This window comes from Eptatretus burgeri, chromosome 11, assembly GCF_056783735.1.
Source record: "Eptatretus burgeri isolate ZD-2024b chromosome 11, Ebu_testis_v1, whole genome shotgun sequence".
NCBI lineage: Eukaryota > Metazoa > Chordata > Myxini > Myxiniformes > Myxinidae > Eptatretus > Eptatretus burgeri.
Window position 1 is genome coordinate 88,406,702 of NC_140971.1, and position 24,695 is coordinate 88,431,396.

The window sequence follows — 24,695 nt, forward strand, 5'->3', positions numbered from 1 at the left end:
TCAGCCTGTCATCCTTCTGAGGTTAGCAAAATGAGTGCCAGCTTGTATCCTGTTTTGGAGTGGTGACCCATCCAGGATTGTACCCAATAGCCAAGGAGACTGGTTCAGCAGCACCGATGCTCTGCACAGAGTATGATCCCGATGGACGGATGGATGACCACATTCATTGTTTATATAACAGACGCACCTCCTGACTGTTATGGTGAGCATTGCCACAGATCATGTCTCACATGGTAAAACCGCATAATCCACACAGAACAACCATCCATCTGCCACCCAGATGATTTTTTCTGCTAACGCAAACCATTCAACCAGAAGGCACATGATGTGATCGGCAGGCAGATTGAAACATGTGGAGTGTGACGACCACTCCCCTGATCTCCATTGGACACAGTCCTACACCAAAGCGTCATGTCTAACACAGAGTCCTCGGCATGGTGATTATGTCAAACAGACAAAGATTACATGGTCAACATCAGTTAAATATCAAATGGAGCCACCGATCTGGATTTCAGGTTTATTTGCCCTCATCAAGATGGCAGACCCATAAATATCTAACCAATGATGACCACATTCGTCGTTTATACATCGGACGCACCTCCTTACTATTATGGTGAGCATTTCCGTGGATTATGTCTCACACGGTAAAACCGCTTAATTCGCAGAGCACCCATCCGTCTGCCACCCAGACGATTGTTCCTGCTAATGCAATTGGATTCGCGATGTCTGGTTCAGTGACAAGGCAGACTTTCACATCAATGGTGCTGTCAATTCATACAACATTGTCTGGTGAAGTCAACGCACATATGAGGTTGAATATAAGTCGCTTAAGGATCAGAAAATCACTGCTTTTGTGGTTGTCAGCTCCAGAGGTGTGTTTGGGCCGTATTGGTTTGAAGACAAAAACAGTAGAACGGTTACCATCAATCAAGAAGGATACCGGTCGATTGTCAACACATTTTACGAAGACTTGAAACAATCAATAAGAAATGCAGCCCCCTGGCGACAGTGGTTCATGCAAGATGGTGCTATCCCGCATACAGCCAACAATTGCCTTTCTACTTCAAAAATTTGGACAACGAGTTCTCAGTTTGCGTATGGAAAATGGATGGTCTCCACAGAGCCCCAACCTCAATCTGCTGGATTTTTTCCTCTTGGGAGCTTGAAAGGATAATATCGATAAGGAACACCCCAGATCTGAACCTGATGTGAAGGCATCAGTTGAGGCTTATGTGCAGACAGTAACCATTAAACTTGCAGAAACGTCATTGAAAACTTCACAATTTGTGTGAATGCATGTTGTCTGTGTGTGTGTGTGTGTGTGTGTGTGTGTGTGTGTGTGTGTGTGTGTGTGTGTGTGTGTGTGTGTGTGTGTGTGTGTGTGTGTGTGTGTGTGTGTGTGTGTGTGTGTGTGTGTGTGTGTGTGTGTGTGGGGGGGGGTGCTGACATCGAACACCTCAACTACAAGCGCATTAACACAAAATGAATTTAATTTCTCAATGATTTGATTTTCATTTCCCGAGTTAATTTTTTGTTTTATTAATCAATGTTTTGGTTAATAAAGTTTTGAATTGGTCAATCTATTATTAACACACCCGATATGTGTGTGTATATATATATATATATATATATATATATATATATATATATATATATATATATATATATATATATATATATATATATATATATTATTGCCTCCTCTGTCCACTCAACTCCCTCATTCATCCACTCAACTCCCTCGTCCTTGCTCATGTCCCACGTGTCTAAATGTAGTGAATGTTGGGACAGAGAATAAAAAAATAAACAAGTCTGGAGACTGCAATGGTTCACGAGCAATTTACACGGTTCGCCTTTTTTATTTTTTGACCTTGAGGGGACGCCACGGGCAAGCTGGCGGGAATCGGGAAAAACGTAAATGATGAAAGTTGTAGTACTCGAAGACCACTACTTGCATACCAACTTTCATTCGAAACAGTTGAAAACCCTAGGAGTTCGATGCCCAATTTATTGATTTTTTTGACATTTCCGAAGTTCGTGACCTTGAAACGAAAATGAAAATTCAAGCTCCGTGGGGCTATGCAGGTACCATTGGGCTAACCAAATACCAAAACCCCTGCCAGATTCGACAAACCCCTCGGAGAAGATGTAACTTGAAACCGGCTACCCCCTAAAAACACGTTTTTTTGGCGTGGCTCCGCCCATAATGGGCGCACCACGCCCATTCTCAGGAAAACACAACTCAATCATGATACAAACTTCGCACCCTAATTTTATCAAGATCGGATCAAAACACGGAGCTATGCTCAGGACAGACAGACAGACAGACACACACCCATAACGAATATAGTGGTCACTTACTGACTCTGAACCAATAAGATTCATTGTGATTCCAAGCAGGGGCTTTACCTGCATATCTGTTACCTCAGGTGTGTGTGTGTGTGTGTGTGTGTGTGTGTGTGTGTGTGTGTGTGTGTGTGTGTGTGTTTTTCCCTCTCTTCCTCTCCCACTCCTCTGCCCTCCCGCTCTCTGTTAAAAAACCTTATGTTCATAAAAACCTGTACGTGGTCATTCGAAGTACGGCACCTCCTTTAAGCGCTTTAAGTGAATTGGCTTTAAAAATCCTGTAACGGGCCAATTGGGAAACAGCATTTAAATCATACTTAAAAGATGAACAGCACGATTGGGAAACACACATTTACTGCACTCGACACCTCTCATCCATGTCAGCCTCTACCACAGTTATATCAGAACAAGCTGATTCATCACATGGTCACAGATTGTTTAACCCCAATATGGGGCCGTTCAAAAACTATGGAGCGCTGTTTTAGTTATTTTAGTAATTTAGCATTCTGATGTACCGTACGCAAGTGCAAGTCCAGGAATTGGGTCATGGAGTTTCCAAATAACAGAAAATTATAAATTTTCCAAATAAATTACTGTAAGCTGTTAGTGGTTTATTGTTTATTAACCTCCGCCATCGAAGATGGACGGAGGTTACTGTTTTCACCCTTGTCTGTTTGTTTGTTTGTTTGTTTGTGATCAGTATTACGGAAAAACTCCTCGACGGATTTCAACGAAACTTGGTGGGGGGGATTAGGTATGGTCCAAGGATCATGCCATTCCATTTTGGACTTGGTCCAAAGTCCAATATGGCCGCTATGGCGGCCATTTTGAAAAAATATTTGAATTTTTGTTTTTGCATTTCTACATGTTTTAAGTGATTTCCAACCCCCCCCCCCAAAAAAAAATTTGTTAGAGAAAAAAAAAACAAATTTTGCAACTTTTTTTTCAAAAAAATTTCGATTTTTTTTTTGGCATTTCTACATGCGCGTCGATCTAGTTTAGTTTATTCAATCGTGATTCAGTAGAGTCTGATCCATTTTGACCTACAATGAATAGGATATCAGGTTCACTTAAGTGACCCAGCAGTATTGGCGGCGGAGGTTTTGCACTCTACCGAGTGCCCCCCCTCTAGTTCGGTACTGTATTGATATAGTTTTTCTGAGGCTTCTGACCTTTTTTGTGGCACACTTTCGTGGGAGAAGTAGTTCTGGGTGACCAGGGAACCCCTGGGTTTGCCATTGTAATGGTAAATATATTTTTTGTTGGGAGGGGGGGGGTTTCCGGGCAACCAGGAAACCCCCCTGGATTTGCCACTGGTACGTACATCCTGACGGGCTTGATTAAACCTTACAATTATTTAACACATGATTATTTTTCACGGTCACTCATCGTGATTAACACTCAACCCAAACAAAGCCAATGGATATCTGATGCAACCAACTCAGACAGTGTATAATCAGCAGAGGCCTACAGGCCTAATGTGTTCGGCGCATCAGAAAACCAAGATGGTGGCCTTATTATTTTGTCTGGGGGAGATGGTGGGTGGAGTGAAGAGACTGTTGTGGGTGTGGTCCAGCAGCTGTCAAACAATGGGTGCACACTGTCAACAGTGCTCACAGAGTTATAGTTTGCAACTTTCCCTTTTACTTTTAACTTTTACATACTCAATTCATTCGTCATAACTAGATTCCTTGAGACAGAAATTGATTTTATGTGGGTTTATCCACCTGAAGTTCAAAAATCAGCCGCAATTATAATTTTGGCATGTTTTTTGTTGGAAATCACTTATAACATGTAGAAATGCAAAAAAAATAAAAAAATAAAAAATCGAAATTTTGTTGAAAAAGAAATTTGCAAATTTTTTTTCTCTAACAATTTTTTTTTTGGGGGGGGGTTGGAAATCACTTAAAACATGTAGAAATGCAAAAAAAAACAAAATTCAATTTTTTTTTCAAATCGGCCACCATAGCGGCCATATTGGATTTTGGAGCAAGTCCAAAATTTAATGGCATGATCCTTGGACCAGAACTAACCCCCCCCCCACCAAGTTTCATCAAAATCCGTCGAGGAGTTTTTCCGTAATACTGTTCACAAACAAACAAACAAACAAACAAGCAATCATAGACTGGTACTTACGAAATCGTCAACTTGACCTCTGACCTTGTCCAATAAAAGCTGTCTCTCGAGAAGGAAGCGACGCAAACCAGAAGTTTCTACGATGATTCTGTACCAAACCATCAAAAATCGAATGTTTTGGATGTTTGACCTCACTGTGACCTTGACCTTTGACAGATTTTGACCAAAATCTAATCAGCGCTAGCCACCACCCTCCTGAATCACATGGTGTAATTTGACATTGGTAGCTTCTTCCGTTCTCGAGTTATCATTTTTTGGATGTTTGACCTCACTGTGACCTTGATCTTTGACCGATTTTGACCAAAATCTAATCAGCACTAGCCATCACCCTCCTGAATCACGTGGTCTAATTTGACATTGGTCGCTTCTTCCGTTCTCGAGTTATCTGTACCAAACCATCAAAAATCGAATATTTGACCTCACTGTGACCTTGACCTTTGACCGATTTTGACCAAAATTTAATCAGCACTAGCCACCACCGTCCTGAATCACGTGGTCTAATTTGACATTGGTCGCTTCTTCCGTTCTCGAGTTATCTGTATCAAACCATCAAAAATCGAATATTTGACCTCACTGTGACCTTGACCTTTGACCGATTTTGACCAAAATCTAATCAGCACTAGTCATCACCCTCCTGAATCACGTGGTGTAATTTGACATTGGTAGCTTCTTCCGTTCTCACATTATCGTGCCTACAAACAAACAAACAGAAACGGAAGGCATCAATATACTTACGAAATCTTTAGATTTCGTAAGTAACAAAGAGAAACGGAAGTCATCAATATACTTACGAAAACTTTAGATTTCGTAAGTAACAAACAAGCAGTCATAGACTGGTACTTACGAAATCGTCAACTTGACCTCTGACTTTGTCTAATAAAAGCTGTCTCTGGAGAAGGTAGCGACGCAAACCAGAAGTTTCTACCATGATTCTGCACCAAACCATCAAAAATTAAATGTTTTGGATGTTTGACCTCACTGTGACCTTGACCTTTGACCGATTTTGACCAAAATGTAATCAGCACTAGCCACCACCGTCCTGAATCACGTGGTCTAATTTGACATTGGTAGCTTCTTCCGTTCTCGAGTTATCGTGCCTACAAACAAACAAACAAACAAGCAGTCATAGACTGGTACTTACGAAATCGTCAACTTGACCTCTGACCTTGTCTAATAAAAGCATGAATCAGTCAGAAGCCCAAGGGGAGCTTGAATTCTGAATTCATTGTGGTCTACGATTTTACACTGTGGTTTGCAGATAATGAGTCCCAGACAAAAACTAGATTTCTTTTAAAAATTCCATTTTTTTGTTTTTAATTTTTTTAAAAAGTGATTCAGTACTAGCAGGATATGGCAGATAATAGGTGTATTACTTTTCAGAAGAATCTGATAAAAGACTTATTATTTATTATATATATCAGTTATTCATCGCTGTTCCAGAATTTCGACAACCGAATTTTAAGCGTCCTAAGCGATCGCAAAAACCGAAGACAAAATTAAAATCGAAGTTAAAACGAACTCGTAACGTCAAGCGAAGCAAAAATACTCCATTTCTCCACGCAAAACCTTAATGTCACTCAACGACGCGTCTGCTCGAGCGCACTGCATCATGGGACGACCCGTGACGCGTCGAGTGAAATATTTTTTATACAATCTTAAAACGTCTCCAAAACATCCGATTTTTACCAGAATTTCGACAACCGAGTTTTAAGCGTCCTAAGCGATCGCAAAAACCGAAGACAAAATTAAAATCGAAGTTAAAACAAACTTGTAACGTCGAGCGAAGCAAAAATACTCCATTTCTCCACATGAATTTACGGAATTATGTTTGACCTCACTGTGACCTTGACCGTTGACCAAAATCTAATCAGCACTAGCCATCACCCTCCTGAATCACGTGGTGTAATTTGACATTGGTTGCTTCTTCCGTTCTCGAGTTATCTGTACCAAACCATCAAAAATCGAATATTTGACCTCACTGTGACCTTGACCTTTGACCGATTTTGACCAAAATCTAATCAGCACTAGCCATCACCCTCCTGAATCACGTGGTGTAATTTGACATTGGTAGCTTCTTCCGTTCTCGAGTTATCGTGCCTACAAACAAACAAACAAACAAACTAACAAACAAACAAACAAACAGAAACGGAAGTCATCAATATACTTACGAAATCTTTAGATTTCGTAAGTAACAAACAAACGGAAGTCATCAATATACTTACGAAATCTTTAGACTTCGTAAGTAACAAACAGAAACGGAAGTCATCAATATACTTAAGAAATCTTTAGATTTCGTAAGTAACAAACAAACAGAAACGGAAGTCATGAATATACTTACGAAATCTTTAGATTTCGTAAGTAACAAACAGAAAGGGGTGAAAATAGTAACCTCCATCCATCTTCGATGGCGGAGGTTAACAAAACAAAATGGCTTGTGCGACTGTGATATGTCATTAATTTGCATCATGAAAAGGAAGACAGTGAAAACACCGCTCTGTGTAACACTTGCAGATTTGTGGAAGAAGAACAGAGTGATTCTCATTGAACACATGTAGTCTTTGAGGTAGATAGTTTGACAAACAGCAAGAATGAAAACCATTAGTGAAGGAATGTACTCCAACTCATCAGCATCATAACAGGACTTATACCATGAGCATCGACATAAATTAGTGAAGGGCACTGTTGGATATTTAACATCAACAAACCAATACCACCAGCTTAATGTTCATCCACCCTGTATGCGAAACACCAAGGTGCCAATTTATAGCTGGGTCAAGATTCAAACTGAAGCTCAAACGTGCATACCTCAAGGCCAGTGATTCTCGACCAGGGATAAATTTACCCCCTGGGGGTAAAAACTTTACATGGCAGGGGGTAAATATATCGTACCTGAAAATTAAGTAATGATGATTTTTTTTTAGCAACTTCAGACAAAATCAATAACACTGTTATCATTGTGATGTGAGACAGACAACACATAATACATTATAACATACAGACTCACATTCTATACAAATTATTCTATCGTCTATACAGACTCAAAAATTAGTTCCACCCCCCCACCCTCCCCCCACCGCAATTTTCTTTTTTTTTGTTTATTTTCTTCTTTCTGATGAAAAATATTTTTGGGGTTTTTTGAGGGTCAGGAATTGATTTTTGGCCTTATTTTTTTTGTGTTAAATAAGTTTTTACCTGTTTTTTTTGCACCTGGTCAAAAATAGATAATTTTTTCTGCGTTAGTTTTTTGACAAATATATGAATATATATATATATATATATATATATATATATGTGTGTCTGTGTGTGCGTGTGTGTGTGTGTGTGTGTGTGTCTGTGTGTACAAATATATGTATGTGTGAACAAATATATATATATACGTATATATAAAATTATTCATTTAAAATTTAGGTGAGGGTTAAATATTCAAAAAAATACAAATACCTGTGTATGTATTTTGAAAATTGATGAAAGAAAGAGAGAGAGAGACAGAGACAGAGAGACAGAGAGACAGAGAGACAGAGAGAGAGAGAGAGAGAGAGAGAGAGAGAGAGAGAGAGAGAGAGAGAGAGAGAGAGAGAGAGAGAGAGAGAGAGAGAGAGAGAGAGAGAGAGAGAGAGAGAGAGAGAGAGAGAGAGAGAGAGAGAGAGAGAGAGAGAGAGAGAGAGAGAGATATATATATATATATATATATATATATATATATATATATATATATATATATATATATATATATATATATATATATATATATATATATATATGGAGGTGGAGGTCCGGTTTTCGTTCTGGACGTGTACACTCAGGCCTAATCAATGTGCATAGGTGTGTGTGTGTGTGTGTGTGTGTCTATGTGTGTGTGTCTATGTGTGTGTGTCTATGTGTGTGTGTCTATGTGTGGGTGGGTGTCTGTGTGTTTGTTTATATTTGTGTTCTCTGTGTGTCTGTGTGTGTATGTGTGCCTGTATGTATGTGTTTATGTGTGGATGTGAGTTTATGCCTGTGTGTTTGTGTGTGTGTCTGAGTGTGACTTTATGAGACTGCTTAAGCAGCACCACACTCTGAACAGAGTATGGTCCCAATATCCTCCTCCTCCTGAAGGGGATGTGAGACTAATGCAATGCCCTTGTCTGTCTGTGTGTGTGTCTGCACCTTATATATTGTTACGGCCATGGGTACTGTGTGTATGATGAGGGGGTTAATCCTCGTTTCTCCTCGGAAGCACCGGACCTGGGGCCACCACTCACAATTAACTTCGTGGTATGGTGGGTTGCTTAACAACCACGAACGCCAATTAGTTAACCATGTGTTCCAGTGTCCACTGTCTAATTTGCTGTTTAACTCGAGGTCACATGGCCTCCTGACTGGGGAACTTGCCCTTGGCGAAGCGCCAATGTTATCTTGATTAGATCTTAAGTAAGGTGGCCGAGTATTTACCGCTGGTGCACGACAACTATGACAGGTTAATTAGTTTGGGAATTACCTCCTATTCTATCTAGATTCGGGAAATGCTAGATCAATGGAAGGAAAGGACAAGCACGGATAGGTTGAAATGTCAACAAGTAATTTATTATTCAGAAAAATTAATGAACTGAAGAACTTTATTTCCTTGTGGTGTAAATGGATGAATTCAAATCAATCAAAATAATCTCAAACAAATAAGACTATTTTGATTGTCCAGTTGATTGTAAGAGAATTCAACAAGCATTGATAGAAAAATTTTCAAAGAGCAGATGCTTATCACTATGCCTTACTTAACAATTAAACACTAGACATGGGTACCCAGCAGATCATTTAAGGGGGAAAGAAATCCGGTCTCGGCTTACCAAAGCAGAAATCGTCACGCGTCATGTGTGAGCATGCCTTGGTCCGCTGCCAGCGCCCAACCTCGCCATGCACCCACCCGCAAATCCAATTGAACACCAATCGACATCACGTCGTCACCCCCAGGAACCAGAGATGCAAATAATCAGGTACGGCAAGAATCAGGTACGCCAAGAGTAGGTACCGAGCACAACCAGAAGGAACGGTCCAACCGTCACCAACCGTCAGGAGCTATCAGGAGCCGTAACCAATGGGCAGCTGTAACTAACGGGCAGGAGCTGGAAGGAACTATCACCAACGGTCAAGAGCTGTAAGCAACGGTCAGGATCTGTCAGGAACCGTAAGGAACTGTCAGGAGCTATCACCACCCATCAAGAGCTATCAGGAGCTGCAACCAATGGACAGCTGTAAGGAGCTGCAAGCAACAATCAGGAGCTATCACCAACCGCCAGGAGCTATCACCATCAATCAGGGAGGCGGTCCTCCCATTCTTTTTGTAGGCAACCAGTGTGGGTGGAGCCTCAAGCAGACTTCAGCAAATCCAGCTTGCCTATTTGTGCATCGCTGCATGTGACCTCCAACTGTCAATCTCACGATCATCCCTTCCTCATCATCGCGCGAGATGCAACCCCCAATCAATATAGGCCTGGCTCATGACACCACGCTCGGGGCGCTGGACGAGCACCAGAAAGCAGCCACCCGCTAGAACAACCAAGAAGGGGTGCAAAGCGCCCACAAAATACCAACGACGGCCATCGCTCTCCCCGCCCAGCCCAACACGGACAGGGGCCAGCCAACGTCCATGGAGCTGCCGAGCTGGATGTCGACGGAGAAAGACGGACGCTAGGCGTCGACAAAAGAGGGTGTTGAACGTCAATGAAAGAGAGATGGGTGAGGTAAATGATCCACAGCCGTATTTGACCGTCAGAATAACTGTTCAGGAAAAGCCCGCGGTGTGTTTAAACAAATGTCCTGTAAGTCCAAAGTGTTAATAAATCGTCCACCTCCAAGCCAATGTGTCCTGATGGAAAGGGGTAGAATGAGTCTTGTTGGGCTAACAGCTATCTCTCGCGTGCATGAACGTGTCGTAAAGAGGAAAAGGCCATCCCATAAAAAAGGGAATCTGTTATATACCCTTCTCCAATGCATCAGAGTTACAATCCCACCAGACAAGGGGATGGGTCTATTCTGAACATGCATTTATGGAAATAACTGTCTGAGGACCTGCATGTTGTATGCATTCGTCAGATCCGTTTCTGAAATCCATAACAATATTTTCGCTTTAAAAATATTATTCTCTGCAATGACTTATCCGATCGATGCAAGATTTTAAACATAGGAGGGACTATCCATGTAGAATATTTTATTGATAACTCTGATGTCATAGGTCACATGGTATGGCAGTCATATTGGATCAAAGGAAAAAAAATTGACATAATTTTCTTCGAATCCACTCAACCCAAAAAAATTGAAACTGGACAGATGTAAACTCTCCATGAGGAGTATAGGATGATAATGACGACATCATCATTGAAGTTGTAGTCCAGCCATAACTGGTTGAATTGAAATCCTTATCTGAAAAATCTGAAACTTCATATGTCTGATTTATGACTCGATGTGAGTGAAGAATTAAACTTGTGAGGTCATAACTATGCCAAATAAACCATGTGACATAATAAGGTGCATGGCTGATACGGATATATGGGCCATAATAGCAGTGGGTCATAATCGTAGCATGTCCAGTTAACGGTGGTATTTTGAATGTTCAGTTAACATGGTATTTTCAGAATTAATGCACGTGGTGCGACTATGAGCTCAACAAGAGCCGTTCTAGTTGTCAGTGGCGTTATCTGATAAGGACATCTAAACTTTATGAAACACTTTACGTGGACACCTCACCTTGGAAGTAGGAACATGCCAATTGCATTGTTGTATCCTCTTCAAAATGGTTAAATTCTGCTGGAAATTGTGGCTTTGAATACAGCAAGAATTAACAACACAAGAACCTGATGAGCACCATGTTGTTTTTTTAACATGGCCTAAGTGCAGACAGAGTTCAAGGCTCATATCACTCCAACCATCATCGCTGAGCAGTTGTACAATCAAACACAATATATGTCCAATCAACTGATCTCCAGTTACCAACAACAAAAGTTGCAAAACGTTTTTCGCTTGGTGTACTAAACCATATCCGCTGATCCTTATTTGAAATGAAAAGGAGAAAAAGCCTTTCCAATCGCTTACACTGGCCTCTGTAATTAACAACAAGTATACTCCATCGTGCATGTTTAAACTTTGATTTTAATGGATCCATCTGTGTGATAGCTTCAACATGAATTAAAGCTCCTGACAGCTTTTCAAGCACCGCAATTAACATTCTCGAAGCACAGCTTCCAAACGCCGTTTTGTTTCACCCAGTTTGAATCCCAAATGAAAGAAAAGAATAAAATTCATGATGCTTTTTTCAGTAAATTTATATACTGTATATGTATATGTATGTATGTATGTATGTATGTATCGAAAAATATGAAAACGAAGACCCAACCACATCTCTCACCTGTGAATGGAGGGAACCACCAATTTAATTGATTAGGTGAGAGCTGATTGGTTGCCAACAAGCGATTAAACCGGTCCGGCAGCTGAGTGTGTGTAGCATTGGGATTCTCATGTGTGTACTATTTGTGAATGTCTTTACAGCTGTGGAGAATCTCTGGGAAGGGTTTGAAATAACAAAGGGCTTACCTTGGGTAGTTCTTTCATGGATGCTTCATGCAACTTCTCCAGCTGTATTGAAGAGCATGGGAGGAGTATGTATATATATATATATATATATATATATATATATATATATATATATATATATATATATATATATATATATATATGTATGTTGGAGCCCAGGAGACAGAGCAATGTCAAGTAAGACAAGAAGCAAGGATTATATAAAGGAGAGAAAAGACAGGGTGGAGGTCGTAGTGGTTCTGAAACTGCTAATTGAACGATATACTTGTGTCACTTTACATACTTCTCACAAAAAAAATTAAGCAACAACATTTAAACTCTGAAAATGAACTATGGAATCACAATTCAGAAATTTCCTCATCATGCATGGTGTGGCAACTGTGGTTATTGAAGGAAGGAACCCAATCAGGAATTGGATGTGCAACATGTACGTTTGCAATTATCCTCACCTGAACTGGGTGATCCTGTCACATGCAAATCACATCTCTCACATTCTGCTTGGATATCTGCACACGACCCATGTTGATACCCTCTATAAATTGGCTACCCATGTGATCTAAGTCAGGCTAGTAATGACTATAAAGTGTCATTTAACGCCACATGAGTTGTCTTCTAAGGGGGTCGACTCTGTTGCTGCTTTTGCTTCCAACTGCTGCTGGAAGCAACTGCTGCTACTTCCGAGAATAATGTTTGCTGCAGTCTCATTCCTGGGTCACCGAAATGACATCGCCAATCTGGGCATTTCACGGAGACACCATTCAGGTAACAGAGTAAGAACCCCCTGTGAGGATTGTTATCTTGTCCCTCTTGCCAGAAGGTAGCGATTTTCAACGGCATGGCCTCTTCAGAACCAGCTGTAAGGAGCGATAAACCACTGAATACCGACTCATTTCCCAACTGCCTTCCTGTCCATCGTACGACATCCAGAAGACCACAGTTCCACATGCCTCAAACAGTGACATTGGCAGCAGCGTTTAAAATGGATGACAGAACATCACAACTGAAGGCCAATTAATCCTTGGTATCATGTTCTTTTCATTATTGCATCGAGGTTATGTCTATACTTCAATGATAGATGTGCCAGAGTCTGGAGATTGGGTGGGCAGCATGACCGGGTTGTTGGGAACTGCCTGATGATATGGGCTGCACCAATCATATAACTCTGCTGAATAATGACAAGATCAGTTTTTCGGCCATTCAGTGGCCGAAAAACTGATCTTGTCATTATTCAGCAGAGTTATATGATTGGTGCAAGATACAGGGATGAGATCATTACATCTGTATAGTCATCCACTGGTCCAACAGCAAGGACCCAACTTCATCTTTATGGATGACAACACCTGCCCACAATGTCCACATGCTGTCAACGTTGCACTTCAGGACCACTAAATCACACGCATGGATCAGCCAATCCAATCTCCAGATGTAGGTCTGATTGAACATGCTTGGAATATCAAGAGAGCAAAGTGTGAAAAGTCTGCCCAGTCTCTTATCAACTGGAAGTGACCCTCATCAAATAATGGCACAACATACCACAGCGAGAGGTGCTTCGACTGACTTGGTTGATGACAAGACGTGCACAAGCTTGTATTGGGGTCAATGGTGATCACACATGTTATTACCTCCACCCACCGAAGGTGGACAGAGGTTGTTTTCACCTGTCTGTCTGTCTGTTTGTCTGTGTTTGAGTGCAAAATATCTCAACAAGATGTGGACGGATTTGGATGAAACTTGGGACAGGTTGGGTGTGTGACAAGGCCGAATTGATTTTGATTCTGGTGAAGATCTGAATCCGGGTGGAGATATGCGCTCTTCCAAGTACCCTTCGATTCAAGCTGTTTCTGCCAATGTAAACTTATCTGTGATCATTTGTAGACTGGGGTCGTTTCCGATTTTCATGCTCATTTCAGAGAGCCTTGTGTCTTCACTTAGTAACTTTACTTTGTGTTTCCCTGACATGTTTGTTTCAGGAATGTAGAGATCTATGTGCTGCTCATCTTAAACTAGAAGGAAAAACAAGGGCATTCTTCGACGTCACCAGATATGCCTCTGCCCACATTATTACATCACTATATGACTTGTACCAAGTTTGATTTAAATCCCTGAACCCAGATTCAAAATATTAAATAACTCTGGCTGCCAGACCATGTATTTGATCAGGTTGAAATTTAAAACATACTAGATGACCTGTGAAGCCGTTGGGTTCCCGATGTGACAGCGGTTGATAAAAAAAGTCATTTCAAAAAAAAAGAAGATAGTTCCAGCAAACTCTACCACTGAGGTTGTTCGCATTGATCAAATAATCCCAAAGGGTACTTGACTGAATCGGGAATTGATTTTTTAATAATTTTTTTCGTTGCCCGATTTGAACGAAACTTGATATTGCCCGTCAATGTGAAAAAAAAAACGGAGAAAGGAAAGTCGAAGAAATTATTGTGCGTAATCTTATAAACACAATTTTATTTATTAATGAATACAGAAGTATAAGATCAAAATGGCGATGTTTATTTTATGCTTTAAAATAAATCGTTCTTTGTCTTTACTAAATGTTTGAGATTTTTAAATCAATCATTTCAAGAAAAAAAAACATAGCTCCAGCAAACTATACCACTGAGGTTGTTTCCATTGATCAAATTCTCCCAAAGAGTCCTTGACTGAATCGGGAATTGATTTTTTTCATAATTTTTTCGTTGCCCGATTTGAAGGAAATTTAATACTGCACACTGCAGGAGAATGCTGAGTAAGGTGGGCTGAAAATGTTTGCGCTATCGTGTACCGTTTTGGCTGTATTTTGGGAACATACATACATACATACATACATACATAGAAAGAAGATGAGAGTTTTAGTAATATATAGATATTCCCCATGACGACGAGATCATAATTGTGATATTTCACATCAAGTGATGAAGCAGTTCGAGAGAGATAAGTTTTTTTTAAGATTTTTGTTCAATCCAATTTGGCTGCCAAACCATATGACCTCTTAATTATTTGTGAAAACCCTGGTATCCCCAAGGCTTGCTGAACATGTGGGCGAAGTCCCCCCACACCCCCCCCCGATCTGTCAAGCCTTTCTGGAAAAGAAGATTTTTAAAGGTTAATTCTACAAAAAATCATAGCTATCAAACCATGTGACATAATGATGTCATACGTGGAGAACTTTTTTGGTCCTCATGGATTGGCGATCATACCTGTAAAGTTTCGCCTCGATCTATTCAGCCGTTTCAGAGAAGAAGATTTTAAGGTGTTTATGTTAAAAACAATATGGCTGCTGAACCACATGATGACCGATGACGTCATCAATTTTTTTCTCCCATAGAATTTAGCCCAAGGTGACTCAAAATTTTTCATACTGATCGGATAAAGCGTGTGACATATGCAATTATGATGTCATAACAAAACCACCTATGACATCATCAAAAAAATCACACTTATTTCTCATGGGGAGTATTTCACATATGCCAAGTTTCAATTTTTCCCATGGAGCGGTTTGGGAGATACAGAGGTCCAAACCTTTTCCTTTATCAACATGGCTGCCACACCACGTGACCTATGACATCATAATTATCATTAAAACATTCCACATGAGTAGTTGCACCTGTGGTAAAAAATTTAGTGTCAATCGGATAAGCGGTGGCAGGGAAAACAGAGAATATTAGAAGAAAAAAACCGGAGAGTACGTACGGATGGACAACCCGAAAACATAACACCTCCAGCAACTTCGTCAACGGAGTTATAACAAGCCTTAAAATTTTGGTTGCTGATTTTGTTTTTTCTCAGGAATATACATAACTATAGCAAATGTACCTCTGTGCTGTACAGAATTAGGTAGGATTATAGAGATGAAGTAGGACATAGAGATGAGGGAATAATTTATAAAAGTATACCGTACTTCATTTTACAACTGCTCTTCAAGAAAAGGTTCCATAAAAAGAGTGACAGTACATTTCCTTGCATTGAAACGTTTTCTTTATTTATACTTACAGCTTTGTGCCTTTCTGGAATTACTAGGCTATCATTTATTCGATATGCCTGGTGTTGGCTTAATGGTTGTGGTGGTGCGCTTGGGATTCTAGGATCCTGAGTTCAAATCCCACTCAGCTCTTGAATTAATACCAGGTGGGGTTGACTCTGCCTGTCATCCTTCCGAGGTTGGCAAAATGAGTGTCAGCTTGCTGGTATACTGTGTCGGAGTGGCGACCCGTCCACTATCGTGCCCAATAACCAAGGAGACTGCTTCGGCAGCACCAACGCTCTGCACAGAGTATGGTCCCAATGGATGGATGGATGGATGGATGGATGGATTTATTCGATGCTCAATTGACAGCTTTAGTCCATTTGATATTGTTTAATCTTCCTGCTACTCAGCGATCATTTCTACAGCTGCACATTACACTCCCGTGACCTTCAGCACACGTTTGAACTGGGGACTCTGAGTATGTAAAATTGTAATACTGACTCCCTTCGGACACCGGGGCTGGTGTTGACTTTATCGTTAAGGTGGCTGGCTCAAGATCTTAGGGTCCTGAGTTTGAGCCCCTGTCGTGCTCTTAAATAACAGAATTGTTTGACTGAGGCTATCATATCATCCTTCTGAGATCAGCAAAATGAGTACCAGCTTACTGGGAAGAATGAGCCATTCGAGAAAGTGGCGTCCCATCCAGGATTGTTTCTCCTAGCCAATGAAAAACTGCAGCGGCAGCCCTTTGCATCTGAAGACAGAAATGAAGTGGCTCTTCGTCTTCTTAGGACACCTTCAGGAGCTCCTGTGGAAGCAAGCTGAGTTTGGTTGAGATCAGACAAAAACTGGAGGAGTTAGCAAACAAAGATTACATTCATTTTAAAAGGCTTAGGAAAGTACTGTGTGGTTAATTTCCAATGGATACGTTTCACAGATCCCCACAGACTGCTTTTTAACATTCTTTCTCTAAAGCCTCAAGTACACCTCCAACATGACCTCTGCTTCATTCACGTCTGGACCCAGGAGAGGAATTCCATTTCCAAAATGCCTCTCCACACCTTGCCCATTCATCTCAATTTTGTCGAGTTATGGAGCTCCATGGAAGAATATCGAGCAAGCTTGGGTCTATAGAATGCCCCTTGGACCACTGTGTCCACAAACAGCATTATTTGTTCGATCCCTCTTCTGTTTTGACCAACCATTCCATTGTATCAATCTAAAGATAAGGTTTCACTGTAAAATGATATATAGCATCTCACTGAAGCTTGACTCATAAACCAGCAAAACTACAGGCTGACCTATGATTCATTTCATCGGTTCACTGAAGTCCATTGTCTGCATTTTAACCGTGTCTGCTCATGAGACATGAGGACGCAGTGGGAAAAGGCAATTTCAAACTTGTAAACAGACTTTAGTCAAACAGTCATGACCTTGACAGGAACATTTCACGTCTTCACAATACCTGAACAAAGTTTGTAAATCCCAGCTTGAAGTACTTGTACATTTTGGAGTTTCCATTGCTTTCATTTTAGCCTCTTTGTGAGTTGGGATAAAGAAGCATTTGTGGTTTTCAACACTGGGATATTATGGTAAGGTAAAGGAAGTGAACTTTTATTGGCTTTAAATCAGGGTTCCTGTAATCCCAAGCAATGAAGCCAACGTGGAAGAGTTCGCTGTATTTCAAACTCTCTGCACTCTCCAGAGATAACACCACCATTATGAAATGCATGTAATCTCCAGTGAATGCTTGTTGTATGTAATGATAAAGGCAGCTAACTAATATTTTTCAAACTGGATTATCCTTACATTTCAGGACAAGAGCAGAAACATGTACAGTACAGTGGCCTCCAAAAGTATCCCCCCCACCCCCATTTCAAACGTTTTCGCATTTTGATGACATCTGAGCTTATTTCATGATGCTTTCAAATCAAAAATTAATATATAGAATCTTCACAAACTACTCCAAAGTGATTAAGCTAAAAAATGCAGATACAATGTGAATAAGTTATATTAACAGAGAAAATCAGATGATTCTTCTTTGCATAAGTGTTCAACCCCTTTGCCTAATTAAGCGTAAATCACTTCAGGAGCAAAGTATTTCTTTGAACAGTTACAATATAAGTGTAATAGGTTTCACCTGTATGTAATCAGTGGTTTAACTTATAAATTAAGCTTCCCCACTTGTCAAAGGAGTTTTCAGGTGCAACTCACTTGGTCAACCAACAAGGCAAACATGAAGACCAAGGAGCTTACCAAAGAAGTCAGACAAAAAGTGATGGAGAAGCACCGTTCAGGAGAGGGGCAAAAGAAGATTTCAATGTCACTCATTTTCGCTTTGAGTACGGTGAATTCCATCTTTAAGAAGTGGAAGACATATCATACCACGCAGACTCCACCCAGATCAGTTTGTCCACCAAACTCAGCAGCCGGGCAAGTAGAAAACTGGTTTGGGATGTCACTGTAAATCCAACAATGACTTTGAAATATCTGCAAGGCTCGATATCCGAGATGGGGGTCAGTGTTAATCAATTAACAATGTCCTGTTCCCTTCACAAAGTTGGCTTATATTGGCAGGTGGCGAAACAGAAGCCATTACTGAAAAAGACACATCTGAAAGCTCTTCTGGAGTTTGTGAAAAATCATCATAATAATACTGCAGACATTTGGAGAAAGGTTTTGTGGTCAGGCAAGACAAAATTTAACTCTTTGGTCTAAATTCAAAGCGTTACGTCTCGCTCAAGCCTCACACTGCACATCACCCAGTCAACATCATCTTTACTGTCAAGCATTGAAGTGGCAGTATCATGTTATGGGGTTGCTTTTCATCAGGAGGGACTGGCAAGCTTGTCAGGATAGAAGGGACAATGGATGGTGTAAAGTACAGGAGAATCCTTGATGAAAAGCTTGAGTCAGCCATGCATCTGAAACTGGGTATGAGATGCACGTTTCATTAGGACAATAATCCGAAGCACAAAGCTAAAGCCACACTGAAGTGGTTGAATAAAAGAAGAAGAAAAATGTTCCTGAGTGGCCCAGTCAATGTCCTGACTTGAATCCAATTTAACATTGATGGTGAGACTTGAAAATTGTAGTCCATCGACAATACCCATCAAAATTGGCAGAACTATAGCAATTTTCATGTGAAGAATGGAGAAAGATTTCACCATCTCACTGTGCAAAGCTGGTGGAGACCTACCCAAAAAGACTCATAACAGTCATTGCTCAAAAAGGTTTTTCCACGAAGGCCTTAGTTATTTTATAACTTGGTTTACACAGTTCTTCAGCTAAATTGTAGGGTCGGTAGGTCGAAATATAAATATAATTTCAATTTTTAGAAATCATATATTTTTATGATTTTTTTTGGATGTTCCATGGAAAAGACAAGGGGAGGTGGGGGGGGGGGAATAAATATAAATCCCGGACCAAGAGGATCTAAGAAAACATTGAAGATGGAAGACCATTCAAATGCAGGATGCCCATGTTCACTGTATCATCTGATGTGAAAAACAATAAAGAAGGATTAAAACTTGTTTTTACAATATAGTCTGGCATGTTTTTCTATAGAAACCTGTTGGATCATCAAACAAATGGAAACAATGCTGAGAAAATTACTGTCCAAGTCGTAGATGTGTGCGTGCACACCAGTGCATAGTGCTGGATATGATTAAAAAAAAGGTGTCTACTTGGCGTCAACACGCTCAAAACGGCCAATCAGAGCCATAACCAGCTCTTACTTTTCAGCGGGCATCTTGTTGTACCGCCTCCACATCCCCATGAGCACATCAAAGGCTGATTTCTGATCTGTTGAAGGCTGAATATCAGCATCTCGCAGGGAAACTTTGACGTACTTGGCACTGAAATCTTTCAATATGAAGAGCGGTGTACAACTTTCGACGGAAACAAAATCGGCACGATCGAGAGTAGCCTGCGAATCATCCATGCTGCTGCACTGAATTTGCTCTACGGCGAGGATACGGCGGCCGTACGCCCTCTGAATTGACAGAAACGTGCGGCGGCCACAGAGTTTCTGCGGTGGCCTCAGGGTGGCCCTACGCCGTTTGGCTATCTTTTACAGGCCGTAGGGGTCGCCGTGGAATTATAGCGCGGAGTTATAACTTTTTCATTTCTACGTTCGCCGTAGCAATTCGACAAGCCGAAACAAAAAAACTGGTAAAAAATAAAAATAAAAAAGAACCCACTCGTTACCATCCGTCTGGCCGCACGTTCGCCTTAGGGTCCCCCTGTGGTCACCTTGCGGTCGCCTTGCGGCACCTTGCATCTGCCTTGAAAATTCTATGGCTGCCGCAGGGCCCCCTTAGGTCACCGTGCGACATCAAATCAAAGACTGTACGGCAACCCCACGTTTTTGGTCTCCACAATTTCTAAATATGCCGTTCGGCTCCCTGAAAAATAAAAACATATGTGACTGCTACATTGTGTGACCGTGGAAATACTGCGGCCGCCGTATAATTGCTGGTGGCCATAGATTTTGGAGACCCCACGGCCGCCGTGGCAAATATGACTTAGGTCTTAACAATCGCCTTCGCCCCAGAAACCGGTCAATCTGAACCATGCTGGCCACTGCTCAGACGCCATGACCGAAGACTACTGCACAGTTTGGTTAAAGGGGACTCGGCATTTTGGTGCGTGCATGCGAAATTATATTTTGAAAATAAATGCCAATGTTTACATCTCGGGTTTTGAAACTTTTACACCTTCGGCGGGAAATTTATAAATATAAAAGACTAAAAATGTTTTTTATATTTATATTTCATTTCGGCAAATGTACCGTCGGCGGATCTGTAAACCAAGTTATAAAATAACTAAGGCCTAAGTACTGACCTAAGTGGCTGAATACTTTTACAACCAGTGAATTTTGATTTGTACATGTATTTTTCAGGTATTCCTGACATGAAGCTTCCAGGATGAAGGTTGCTTCCAACATACGTCGATGTGAAACACTCCGACCTCGATTCAATATATAAAACATATCTGCACTGTACTGGTCTGCATAGACGGGGTTGGCAACAAAGTGCAGTGCAATGGCACATTGATATTGTATGTTTGGTTTGTTCTTCAAACCTTCTTGATGATTGTCCTTTCTACAGCATCCTGACATAAACTGGACATTTGTCAGGATCAACCTTGCGATCCTTTGTCGTATTTAGAAACTTGCGCACATATATCTTCATTATATACTCCTCCAGGTAACCGTTCTCACCCAATATATTCATGATTTTCTCCATTTCAGTAGGAAGATTACAAGGTGAGTACGATATCAAACACGTACCTGGCTGTACAACGTCGAATTATCTTTACCTCTCACCGCTTGCTTACGTCAGTCGACAAGGATGTTCTGCCCACCTCACAAATTAGCAATGCTATCTATAAGTTTAAGTGCCAATGTGAAGCTCAGTACATGGGTCATACAACCCAAAGGTTGGCTGATCATATCAAACAGCATTTCCCTCTGGCGATTCGAGAAAACAACTTGAGCGTGAGGACATAACCAGTGCAAGCATGTAGGAATGTTCAAGGACTGTCAGCCATTTCTTTTTGTTGTGCCATTGCACTGCACTTTGTTGCCAACCCCGTCTGTGCCGACCAGGACAATGCAGATATGTTTAAGATATTGAGTTGAGGTTGGAGTGTCTCACATCTACGTATGTTGGAAACAACCTTCATTACATCCTTTCCATGGACCCTGTGTTATGTCGTCAAAACGAATTTGTACATTCTCTCATTCTCTTTCAACATGGAAACATCAAAGCTGTTGCTCCGACCGCTGTCCAAGGTATGCATGCAAATGGTGAGTCATCGGCTTTGCGGGCGTGGAATCCCCTCTCCCTCCAAGTCATTGGCGCGAATGGTGAGTCACCGCCCTGTACTCTGCTCCAGCCAATCAGAACCAGAGATACTGATGACTGTGGGTGAACCAATGGAGGGGGGGGGCGCAGATTACCATGACGTCACAACTGATGAACCAATCAGTGTCGACCACACAGACAAGCCCATATATGCACACTCTCTCAGTTCCTCGTTCTCTTGCTGTGATTCAACCTTGCTGTGTGATTCTTGCTGTGTGAGTACAGCATGAAAAGCTTTGGTTAATATGTCATGTTTGTTTTCTTGTTTTACAAAATCTTTGAAAATCCAGGAAGTTACGAGAAGATTCCTTGCTTGTTGCTCCATTAACATCTATATATAACGAAAACTCTCATCTTGTATGTATGTTCCTGAAATACAGCCAAAACGGTACACAATAGCGCAAATAAATTAGGGCCACCTTACTCACCATTCTCCTGTGGTGTGCAGTATAAAGTTTCGTTCAAATCGAGCAACAAAAAAAATATTAAAAAATCAATTCCCAATTCAGTCAAGTACTATGCGGGAGTATTTGATCAATGCAAACAACCTCAGTGGTATAGTTCGCTGGAGCTATCTTTTTGTTTTCATGAAATGATTTTTTTCATCAACCGCTGTCACAACGGGTTCATGGGTCGTCTAGTAATGAATATAAATGTGTGATGCCACCATTACAGAGCAGGTGGTTGGTATAGCTTGATTGACAGCATGCTCACCAAAGAACTGTCGAATCTGAACTGTATCAACAAGTCAGACTTCATTGAAAACATGCCACTCAGTTTGCAGCGTTAACAAGGGGTCACTGCATACCGAGGCACGCCATCAGTTTAATTAGGACTAAGAGTGGATTCTGTTCCATTTGCATTTCGGTTATTGTGATGCCGTGAAGTACAATCAGACCGACCATGATGCACTCAACTTCAGAAGCTTTATTCACAACATTCAGCTCCATTACTTATCCCGTGTGTCACACATGTGCACACGGCACTCACGTCGAACCCGAGGAAGGGTGATATATCACAATATCTCCCCCTTTAATTACAAATCCAACCGGTCTGGATGTTAAGATACATGGGTGGACCTACGCAAAGGAGTTGTTACAGGCACACATTTAGGTGACATGGACAAACACACCGGACTGGCAGCGGGTACAGGCACAGAAACTTCGGGCAGAGATACATTACTGACAACTTCAGATGCAGGATCGGAAACAACAGTTGCATTCTCGGACAACGGAACAATAACTGGATGAATCACAGAATTAGCATCATCCACCAACTTAATATAACACAGCTTGATCTGATCCATATGTTTCCTAACTGTCCGCCCATCTTACACCTCGACACAAAAAACGTGAGTTCCTTCCTTGCTAAAACAACACCTGGTAGCCATTTTTCTCCAAGGCCATCGTTCAGTGCATAAACTGGATGGTTTACAGCAAAGTCACGCAATGCAGCCATGCGATCATGATAGTATTTCGGACCCTGACACTTGTTATCAACAGTTTCACCAATGTCAGGATGAACAAGAGAAAGTATGGTTTTGGGTTCTCACTTCATAAGCAATTCGGCTGGAGGCACTCCAGTTACGGTATGTGGTCTGGATCTGTAACCGAGCAACATGTGTGACAAAAGCATTTGAAGCGAACCTTGAGTTACACGCCATAACCCTTGCTTGATGATTTGTACAGCACGCTCTGCCTGACCATTAGAAGCGGGTTTAAACAGAGCAGACGGACATGTTTGATACCATTCAACCTCATGAATTCCTGAAATTCCTGACATGTAAAACAGGAACCATTATTGCTTACCAACACATTAGATAGACCGTGAGCAGCGAACATGACACATACGTTCTCAATGGTGGCAGCCGAAGTGCTGGTAGACATGATAGAGAACTCAATCCACTTGGAAAATGCATCAATGACAACAAGGAACATTTTCCCTAGGAACAGACCTGCAAAGTCAACATGAATCCTGGACCAAGGTTTGGAAGGACACGACCAAAGACTCAGCGGTGATTCCAACTGGTGACTTTCTGAGCTGCATTCACATATGACAACAATGAACACAAGATTCAGGTTCAGAATCAATACCAGGCCACCAAACATGAAACCTTGTGATAGTTTTCATCATAACAATACCAGGGTGGGTACTATGTAGTTCAGAAACCAACTTCTGTATTCCCTGCTTTGGCATGATGACATGTTGGCCCCGAAGTAAGCATTCTGACTGGACAGATAACTCATCTCTACGACGTAAATATGGTTTGTACTCCTCTGAGTCTGGAAAACAGGACCAATTGCCAGTCATAACACAATGCTTAACTACAGACAACACAGGATCTCTGTTAGACCACAACCTCACTTGAGCAGCAGTGACTGGAGAATTGTCACTCTCAAATGCATTCATAGCTAATCTGAGGTCAGCAGGTTGAGGGAGGAGGAAGAGATTGGAACAATACTCTCTGCAGAGCATTGGTGCTGCTTAAGCAGTCTCCTTGCCTATTGGGCACAATCCTGGATGGGTCACCACTCCGACACAGGATACCAGCATGCTGGCACTCATTTTTACCAACCTCAGAAGGATGACAGGCTGAGTTAACCCCACCTGGTATTAATTCAACAGCTGAGCGGGATTTGAACTCAGGACCCTAGGATCCAAAGGCCACCACCCTAACTTTTTTTAGCCAACACCAGGCATAGGTTCAGAGGTATTGTTACAATCAGTGAGAGGTACTGGCAGTCGACTTAATGCATCAGCACAATTCCCAGTGTCAGGCCTGTAGCAAATAGTATAATTGTAACCAGACAGCATCAAGGCCC

At 41.3% G+C, this 24,695-nt stretch overlaps 1 protein-coding gene across 10 annotated transcripts in view; it reads right to left on the reverse strand.

Annotated features, from left to right (window-relative positions):
• The window catches only part of LOC147017576 (uncharacterized), a 182,200-nt gene that overhangs the window by 107,391 nt on the left and 50,114 nt on the right, over window positions 1–24,695 (reverse strand). The gene's annotated exons all lie outside the window — the stretch shown is intronic.